Consider the following 9,523-nt stretch of genomic DNA (forward strand, 5'->3'; position numbering starts at 1 on the left):
TATAACTTTTTTCATGTAATGTAATATCTTTAAATCTCAACCGTAAATATTACTGATCAACGGTCTATATTATTTTAGATCATGTGGCAGAACGTGATGTCTTATTTGACTTCCGTTTTAAGAACGTGAGTATATAATAGAAGATAGAGGGAGTAACAAACATTGCGTTTTCTATTTTCATATTTGAAAATTTTGTCTTTTTTATGTACCAATATATAGAAACTCGTGCTTTATTACATGAAAAGATTTGCAGTTAATCACATCTATGTGTACATGCCAGATCTTTTGTTGAACCTTTTTACACTTGTATATATAATAGAAGAGGCATTTATTCCATCAATAAGGAAAAAAAAAGGTGATCTTTGGACTGAGCTCCGTCTGCTCCTCTCTTCCCATTCCTCTTCTGCCGCCGAGAGGAACCCAATTAATCGAATCCTCAACATGAGGTCCTGCAGACTGGTTGATCGGCGCTCTGCGCTAAAGATTGACGCACCATATTCTGGGCTCCAGGAGCTCGAGTTTACACACTTTGGGTGCAAGAGGATCGAGCTCATCTCCGTCCCCAAGCTCAGGACAATGCTGTGCCATTCTTGGCGCTCCAAAGAACCCTCCAGTTCGCTCCGGCTACGTTCCAGAGCTTTGCAAAGTCAGCCTCACTCGTCAGGCCAAGGTGTGGCAGGCACCATTCCTGCTGAGCGAGTGCTTGTCAAGGAGTGCAACGAACCTGTCGAAACTCCATCTCAATTTTTGCCACCAAATGGTAAAGCTAATTATTCTGCACCATATAATTTTCTTGTGCACACATATCGTATGTTCTTCTTTACTAATTTCGGTAGACTATTTGTGTTCCTCTTCTTGGTGCAGATATGGATTAATCCGGAACATCCGAAGCAGCTCACAGCTATATTCAGAAATCTAGCCGATGTGTCCCTTTCTGGCATCTTCCCTGAGTGTGATCTGAGCTGGACCCTATTTATCCTTGAAGCTGCACCTGCCCTGCAGAAGTTTACATTGCTACTCTACCTTTTTAATTTAATCGACACCTTAGTCTGGATATGGCACGTTTTCGGATATTCAGCATTGACAACATACCTGCAAGTTAATCTAATTTTTTATCACTTGCAAACTCTAATGTATCACAAAATTTTGAAGCAGTGCATACAGGCTGCAATGAAATTGGGACATATGGAACGCATGGATTGTATTGTATATGAATGATACAATGAATGACAGGGCAATCCAAACGGAAGTTCTGTAGCTCTGGTTTTGAACTTTGCAGAGGGACCATGTCCATAGAAGACGAAAAAAAATCATGTTGAATCGTACCTCGTTTAGAGTTATCCGAAGCATATTCGCATGTCTTACTCTGCCATAATTTAGTTCATGCAAGTTCGTCCAAACTTAAATACTAGTATTGAGCGTGTTGTAAATTTTCAAATGGCAGATATGTTTAATATCAAATGTTACTGCATTATCCTACATGGCCTGGTGTCAACTTTTCTTAACATGCCTTGTTTATTTTCTATGCCCTCGCATGAAGTTATCTCGAGCTCAACTATGTGCCAAAACGGCCGTGGACAGTGCCGAGAAGACCAACGTGGTGTGGCGACCATCCAAGGATCTCAAGCACTTGAACTTGAAGAAGCTGGCATTTCAAGGGTTCAAGGAGGAAGACAAGGTGACAAACTATATAAGGCTAGTCATGGAGCGAGCTGTGGGGTTGAAAAGAATTGTGTTGCTTGGTGAACTCCCATGCCAGGACTGCAACGACTGTAAAAGAAAATGCATGCTTGGTGAACTCCCATCCAAGGACTGCAACGACTGTAAAAGAAAATGCAAGGTGGATAAAGCTAGGAGGCGTCGGGTTAAGGAGCAACTCGCCCATGGATCCTGCTCATCTGTGGAGATAATAATCTGCACTCTGAAATGCCAGCACTGAATATCGACCAGTATTCCAAGAAAGGAACTCTGAATCTGGAGATAATTTGTGGTTATTAATTGCCTGAGAATGCTTGATTCGTGTGGACCTTGCAGTGTAGCAGCTACATCCTACATCGAAATTGCTGTGCAGACGACAGTACGTACACACCCGACATGCAGCCAACACTTATATCAAACGGTGGAGTAGTGTAGCTGCGCGCATCAGATGGTGCAATCTTCAGCATCGTTCAGAAATCATCTGTGTACTGTCATGTGTATATCAGGGTTCTAGCTACATTATGTGTGCCCTGCAATCTGGATGCCTGCTTTTCTCTTTCAGTTTACCAAGAAATTTCCTACCTACTATATGTTGATCTGTTACCTGGCTTTGTGTGTAGTAGGCTTGGGTCTCTGGGAATGTTTGTAGTCCCTCCGACCCATAATAATTATCGTGGTTTTGTGTACCTGGATTTTTCTAGTCAATATGAACATGTGACGGAAGCAATGGATGCGAGGTTGATCGTGCCGATAGTGTAGAGAAAATATTTGTGCACCTTTTTTCCTATGCTAATTTGTGCCTGGATGTGACTGACTCTGGCAAGCCTTTAAAGTTGTGTACTTTATATCAACCAGTATTCAAATAAAGGAAATCTGAAATTTTTCCAGCAAGAACATAATCTTGCCAATGGGGATAAATTAATATCCAGAGGACAACCCAACCCAGCAAACAGTATATATGTTTTAGCATTTACAATAGCCACCCTCAGAAAGTGTTTGCTCAAAGGTAGCATTCCCCATTCTTTTGTATATCATCAGTCTGCAAATTCCTCGGCTGCAGCCAATGTTTCTGATCATTCTACTGTACTCCTCGGCTGTGTTGGATGAACAACAACTAAAATTTACTGAGGGCCAAAGGCCAGTACATATACATGTGAGATAAAGTGCAGGAAACCCCTTATACAATGGAGATATATCAAAAAGAGACTATACACATCTAACACCCCCCTCAAACTCATGGTGGATCAACAACACTGAGTTTGGAGAGGAAAAAGGCATGCTGCGCTCGAGTCTGTGCCTTCGTGAAGAAGTCAGCCAACTGTAACTCAGAGGGCACATAGTGAAGAGCAAGAGTCTGATCCTGCACAGCAGCACACACAAAGTGGGCATCCACACCGATGTGCTTAGTGAGCTCATGCTTCACCAGGTCATGCACAATACTGATAGCACCAGTACTGTTTGACAATAAGGGAGTCGAGGTAGCAGCAGACACACCAAAATCCTCAAGTAACCACCGTAATCAGATCACCTCAGCCGTCAGCATACCCATGGCCCGCAACTCAGCCTCTGTACTCGAGCGAGAGACTGCAGTCTGTTTCTTTGTCTTCCAGGCAATAAGAGAGCCACCCAGAAAGACACAATAAGCAGACAGCGAGCGTCGATCAGAGGGATCACTAGCCCAGGTAGCATCAGAGTAAGCCTGGAGCTCAAGAAAACTAGAGCGGGGAAAGAAAAGGCGCCGAGAGATCGTGCCACGAAGATATCGTAGAACACGGAGGAGGTGACTATAGTGGACAGAGGTGGGGGCTGAAACAAACTGACTCAGGATGTGAACAGGATAGGAGATGTCAGGACACGTAACAGCAAGATAGACAAGGCTACCAACGAGGTGACGATAGCGAGTGGGATTAGGAAGAGGGTCACCGCCAGAGGCACGAAGCTGAACGTTGAGCTCCATAGGAGTCACAACAGTGCGGTCATCACTGAGAGCAGCTCGAGCAAGGAGATCCTGAATATATTTCTCTTGAGAGATGTAGAAGCCATCAGAGGTCGAGGAGATCTCAATCCCAAGAAAATATCAAAGAGGACCGAGATCAGTCATGAGGAACTGGTCGTGAAGGTGGGCCTTAACAAAGGCAATGTAGTCAGAGTCGTCACCAGTGATGATCATGTCATCAACATAAAGAAGGAGAAGAGTCCGTCCACGAGGAGACGTGTGAACAAACAACGCGGGATCATGATCGCTGGGCAAGAAACCAGCGGCAGTCACCACAGAGGCGAAGCGTTCAAACCAGGCGCGAGGGGCCTGTTTAAGACCATAGAGGGAGCGGCGAAGTCGACAGACCATACCGTCAGGAGCATAGTACCCCGATGGTGGCTGCATGTAAACCTCCTCACACAACTCGCCATTGAGAAAGGCATTCTGGACATCAAGTTGAGAGATAGACCACTGACGAACAGAAGCCACAACAAGGAGAGTGCGGACAGTGGTCATGTGGGCCACAGGAGCGAATGTCTCATCATAATTGCGTCCCTGCTCCTGCTGGAAACCACGGGCCACAAGACGAGCTTTGTAGCGCTCAAGAGAACCATCGGAGCGAGTCTTAATCTTGTAGACCCACTTGCAGGTGATGGGACGAACACCGGAAGGGAGGGAAACCAGCTCCCATGTGCCAGAGTGCTCAAGGGCAGCAAGCTCTTCGGCCATCGCAAGCTACCATTCAAGTTGAGTCATGGCAGTCCGATAGGAAGTGCTCAGCAATAACAGAGATACCATACTGATCAGGAGAGTAGCGATCAGGCGGGGGGCGAGGCCGAGCCCGGAGGTTGTGAACCGGGGGAGGCGTGAGGAGAGGTGCACCAGAGGTGGAAGGCGTGTCAGAGGAGACATCCTCAGGACGAGGGCGATGAGTATAGTGAAGAGGGAATGGTGAGAGAGGGCGACGAACTGGAGATGATGGTGGAGAGGTGGAGGAGGAGGTTGGAGAAGATGGGGTCGGTGGTGAAGGAGAAGGAATGAGAGGTGCCGGAGGAAGAGATGACACAGGAGGCACATAGCAGGGTGTATCGGGAAGGAGAAGGAAAGAAAGATCGTCCACAGAGAAACTCGAGGAAGAAGGACGTGTGTAGTAGGAACGAGACTCGTCAAAAGTCACATCACGCGAGATGCGCAGGCGACGACCCACAGGATCCCAACATCGATAGCCCTTGTGCTCATCACTATAACCAAGGAAAACACACTCAATCGACTGAGCAGTCAGTTTGGTGCTTTCTCGGGGGGCAAGAAGAACATAGCACACACATCCAAACATACGGAGAGCAGAGTAGTCAGGAGAGCGACCAGTGAGACACTCCAGAGGAATACCACCCTGTAGAGCAGTCGATGGCTGAATGTTGATGAGATAGGTAGATGCAGAAACAGCCTCAACCCAAAAATGAGGTGGAAGGGAAGCAGCAATCATCAGCGCACGAGCCGTCTCAAGCAAATGACGATGCTTACATTCGGCAACGCCATTCTGAGCATGAGCACCAGGACATGAGAACTGGGACAGAGTACCCTGTTCCGCAAGAAAACCACGCAACAGCTGAGAGATATACTCTCCAGCAGAGTCAGCACGAAAGGTACGAATGTGCATGGAAAACTGGGTGCGAACCATGGCAGCAAATCGTTTGTATATAGGGAGAACCTCGCTACGAGATTTCATGAAGTAGAGCCAAGTGTAGCGAGAGAAATCATCAATAAACAAAACATAGTAGCGATGGCCACCTTTCGAATCAAAGGGAGCAGGACCCAGACATCATAATGAACTAAGTCCAAAGGACGCTGAGATACAGACTCACTAGTAGGATAAGGTAACTGAGTCTGTTTGCCAAGTCTGCAACCATTACAATGTAAGGAGACATCTCCAGATACAGACCCTAAGAGGCCCTGACAAACTAACGACGACAAGCGAGAGCCACAGATGTGACCAAGACGATGATGCCACTGCTGGAATGACGCAGATGAAGAGGCAGCAAGAGCATGGGAGTTGGCAGAAGTGGTGGCAGCGGAAGGAACACAAAGCCAGTCAACCTCCCAAAGGCTCTCTGACACACGGCGCCGGGGGCCAGCACCAACCAAAGCCTTGGTGCGACGATCCTGAATGGAGCAAGAGTCGGTATCAAGAATGACACGACAACCAGAATCAGTGAGTTGGGCAGCAGAAAAAAGATTCATGGTAAGGCGAGGAACATGGGAAACACTAGGAACAGAAAAGGAAGGAGTGGAAAGAAAACCACGACTAGCAACAGGAAGAGGTGTGCCATCGGCGGTAAGAACATTAACAGGTGAATCAAGAGGTCGGAGAGAAGACAACACAGAAGAATCGGAAGACATATGAAAGGAGGCTCCAGAATCCAGAACCCATGAGGATGTACCTGACTGTGTAGAGGTCTGCGGTGGTGTAGAAGGGGATGCAGTCATAGCAGCAGCTGAACCAGTCGACGAAGAGCCGGAGGAGGCAAGTAGACACTTGAGGCGTACAATGTCCTGGTCAGTGAGGGACTGAGTCGAGGAAGACGCAGGAGGGCCACTAGAAGAGGAGCGTCTCTGGTCTCGCTTCTTCTGGCGACAATCAGACTCTGGGTGACCTGACCGAGAGCAGTAACCACAGAAAGTGTCACGGCGCGACGTACTCTTCTCAGCATAAAGAAGACTCACCCCCCCTGAAGGAGTGGGCAGGAGTGGTGGAGCAGTGAGGCGGGCAGATGACACAGGAGCTCGGGTGGCCAACATTGAAGGAACCAATAGTAACCCAGCAGAACGAAGACGGGTCTCCTCAGCACGAAGCTCAGCAAGCACCTCCGAGATAGGAACACGACCACGAGCAAGCAAGTGAGCCCGTCGGGGCTCAAACTCGGAGCGGAGACGAGATAAGAACTCATGAACCCTCTGAAACTCCAAGTCAGATCGCGTAGTCTGACAGCAACGGCAAGTGCCACAGACAACTGTCCTCAGTGAGTCAAGCTGACGCTAGATGGCAGAACACTGTGAATAGAACTCATCAACAGACAAGTCACCCTGCTGAAGAGCATGCTCCTGACGCACTACAGAAAGGTATAGAGCATCACCAGAGGGCTGATAGCGCTGACAAAGATAGGACCACATTGCTGCAACAGTGCCGAGGCCCATAAACTCTGAAGCAAACTGAGGGAGGACACTCGCAGTGAGAACATCAGCAGCACGAGCATCATCATTGCACCACTGAGTGTAAGCAGACAAATCATCCTGGTAGACAGAAAGAGCATCAGAATATGCAGATACCTGCTGATCATAGGCATCAACTGCAGCATCATCAAGAGCCTTGGCTGCATCCCGATCAGCCTGAGAAGCATCAGCAGCAAGCACCGGCGGTACCGGCGGAACAGGAGCCACCGGAGCAACAGGGCAGGGCGGACACGGAACCTCGCTAGAGAGAACGCCCCACAGCAGAAGACCACACATGTGCATACGCATGAAGCCCACAAACTCAGCATAGTTGGTGCCATCAAAGATGACTGAGCACCGTGGAACGGAGACATAGCCCGAAGAAGACATGATGAAGTCTTCCTTCTGCTTCTCTCTCTTTTTTTAACCCGAACTGGATGCGGATCGAGGAGCCCGGACTGAGTCCGGAGCGAGAGGCCCGGACTGAGCCCGGAGCGAGAGGGCCGAACTGTAAGTAGAGCGAGCAGAGCTCTGCTCACGGGCGGGGAGAGGAGCGTGCGGGGAAGAGGCAGCCTCGCCTCCTGGAGTCAACGAGCGGAGCCAGCGGTCCGAGGCGCACGTGCGCACGGGGCGAGTAGGGCCAGTGGCCCGAGCAGCCAGCGACCAGCGGCCCAAGGCGCGCGGGCACGCGAGCGAGCAGAGCCAGCGGCCCGAGCAGCCAGCGGCCGAACGAGTGCTCGCTCACGCCCGACGCGTAGGGAAGCCGCCGCTTCCGCAGCGAGAGCAGCAGCGGAGCATGCCGGATGGGACGGCGGCCGAGCGGAGGGCGCTCGAACCGGGCAGCGGAGCAGGCCGGAGTGGCCGGAGCCGCAGCGAGGAGGACCAGGGCGTCCGGATCCGCGGCGAGGAGAACCGGAACGGACGGATCGGGCCTGGCAGTGGGTGGATCGGGGGAGGAGCTAGCACGGAGTTGCAGCGTGCGGGAGAGAGGGGAACCTAACATCTGATACCATGTTGGATGAACAGCAACTAAACTTTACTGAGGGCCAAAGGCCAGTACATATACATGTGAGGTAAAGTGCAGAAAACCCCTTATATAATGGAGATATATCAAAAAGAGACTATACACATCTAACAGGCTGATCCTACACCATCAGTATGCATAACTCAAGTGGTTGTTCCCAGCAACCATACCAATGAATGGTGCAGGCAGGTTCAGCCGGGCCTTCAGGTTTATAGATGTGCCCACTGAAATGAATGTCTGCGCCTTCCAAATAACAAGAATAAGCCTTTCTTTGTACGATTTCGTAGTAGTTGATCTTGATGCTGACATCAATATACCAGAGATTTCTGAAATAACTCAAAGATAATATATTGGTAAGACTTTTGAAACAGTTCATATAAATGATCTTCTAATCTCTAGCAACAAAATTAGTTCACACATTTTCTGCACATAAATCCCTCACGGACCTTGCAAGCTATGCACATTTTCTATGCACCATATAAATTTCCTCTACACACATATCATATGTACTTCTCTTCCAATTTCAGCTGTGTATTTGTGTTCTCATACAGATTTGGATTCAACCAGAACATCTGAAGCAGCTCACTGCTTTATTCAGAAACCTGGTCGATGTGTATCTTTTTTTTATCTTCCCTGACTGTGATTGAGTTGGACCTTATTTATCCTTGAAGCGGCATCTACTCTGCAGAACTTTACAGTAAGTCTGTTACTATCTACTTTTTTTTTAAATTTAACCCACATCTTAGCCTGGATATGAATCTGTCTAATATGACAGGTTGTCGAATATTCAACATTAGCAACATACCTGCAAGTTAATCTGCTTTTTGATCACTCCCCAACTCTAATGTATTGCCAATTTTAGAAGCAGGCTGCATTGCAATTGGGACGTATGAAACGCATGGATTGTATTGTATTAGTATATGAATGATAGTGCAATGCAAACAGAAGTTTTGTTGCTCCATTTAAACTTTGCAGAGGGACAGTGTCCATGCAAGAAGTAGAAAGATCATGTTGGATCATACCTTGTGTTAAGAGTTATTCAAAGCATATTGGCATGTCTTACTTTGCCTAGGATTTAGTTCATGCAAGTTTGTCCAAAAATTCTATAAGGACCTAAACTTAGAGACTAGTTACTATCGAGCATTTTGCAAGATTTTATTTGGAGGATATATTTTATATTAATTGTTATTATGTTGTACTGCCTTATTTATTTTCTCCGTCTTTGCATGAAGTTATCTCGGGTTGACTATGTGCGAAAACACCCAGGGAGAATGCCGATAAGACCAACGGTGGTATGGGGATCATCCAAGGATTTCAAGCACTTCAACTTGAAGAGGCTCGCAATTCAAGGGTCTGGGAAGGAAGACAAGGTGACAAACTATATAAGTCTAGTCATGGAACGAGCTGTGGGGTGAAAGAGAATCGTGTTGCTTGTTGTGTTGGAGTTAACCTAGCCTATACATAAACTTATACGGTGATGGAGTCCTGATCCGAGCCGGACAGGAATCACTGTTGTGATTAACTCCAACGATCACCCAAGCACTTCAACTTGAAGAGGCTCGCAATTCAAGGGTCTGTGAAGGAAGACAAGGTGACAAACTATATAAGTCTAGTCA

The sequence above is a fragment of the Triticum aestivum genome, chromosome 5D (assembly GCF_018294505.1).
Source record: "Triticum aestivum cultivar Chinese Spring chromosome 5D, IWGSC CS RefSeq v2.1, whole genome shotgun sequence".
Taxonomy (NCBI): domain Eukaryota; kingdom Viridiplantae; phylum Streptophyta; class Magnoliopsida; order Poales; family Poaceae; genus Triticum; species Triticum aestivum.